The sequence below is a fragment of the Hevea brasiliensis genome, chromosome 11 (genome assembly GCF_030052815.1).
Source record: "Hevea brasiliensis isolate MT/VB/25A 57/8 chromosome 11, ASM3005281v1, whole genome shotgun sequence".
In the NCBI taxonomy this organism is placed as follows: domain Eukaryota; kingdom Viridiplantae; phylum Streptophyta; class Magnoliopsida; order Malpighiales; family Euphorbiaceae; genus Hevea; species Hevea brasiliensis.
The window spans coordinates 72691889-72692982 of record NC_079503.1 but is presented as its reverse complement, the minus strand read 5'-3'; positions in this window follow the sequence as shown (position 1 = coordinate 72692982).

Sequence of the window (1094 nt, the reverse complement as noted above, 5' to 3'; positions counted from 1 at the left end):
TGAAGGGTCTAATCTATATCTTCTCAGCATGGATACGTGAAACACATTGTGGATCTTGTCTAGCTCTGGTGGTAAAGCTAGCCTGTAGGCCACTGGTCCCACACGTTCAATGACTTCATATTGGCCAATGAACCTAGGGCTTAACTTTCCCTTTCTTCCAAACCTCAGTACCTTCTTCCACGGTGATACCTTAAGGAACACCTTGTCACCAACTGCATATTCTATTTCTTTTCTCTTCAGGTCAACATAGGATTTTTATCTGTCTGAGGCAACCTTTAAATTAGCTTTTATCAGTTTAACCTTCTCCTCAGTCTATTTCACCAGGTCTGGTCCTACTAGCTTGTCTTCGCACAATTCAGTTCAACACACTAGGGTTCTACACTTCCTCCCATACAGTGCCTCATACGGAGCCATTTGAATTCTAGCTTGATAGCTATTGTTGTATGCAAATTCTGCGAGTGTGAGGTATCTATCCCAACTTCCCTCAAACTCGATGACACAACTCCTCAGCATATCCTCAAGGACCTAACATATATTTCATATTATTATTATCATTTCAGTTCAATATTTGTATTAATTCAATTGGTTTCAATATTTACCTAGATTACTCTTTCTGATTGCCCATCTGTCTGAGGATGAAAAGTTGTGCTAAAGTGGAGTTGTGTGCCCAAGGATTCTTGCAACTTCTTCCAAAATCTCGATATAAACCTTGGGTCTCGATCAGATATGATGGAAAGTATAATTCCATGTAGTCTAACTATCTCACTGATATACAATTCTGCTAGCTTCTCCAGTGAGTAGTCAGTCCTAACTGGCAGAAAGTGTGCTGACTTCGTCAATCTATCCACTATCACACATACTGCATCATGCTTCTTCTGGGTGAGAGGTAGACCACTTACAAAATCCACTGTGACCCAGTTCCATTTCCATTCAGGTATGCTTATAGAATGTAGTAACCCTGATGGAACTTGATGTTATGCTTTGACTTGCTGACATGTCAAGCATCTAGTTACATAGTCAGCTATGTCCTTCTTCATACCAGGCCACTAGTAGTGAGGTTTCAGATCGTGGTACATTTTTGTGCTTCTCGGGTG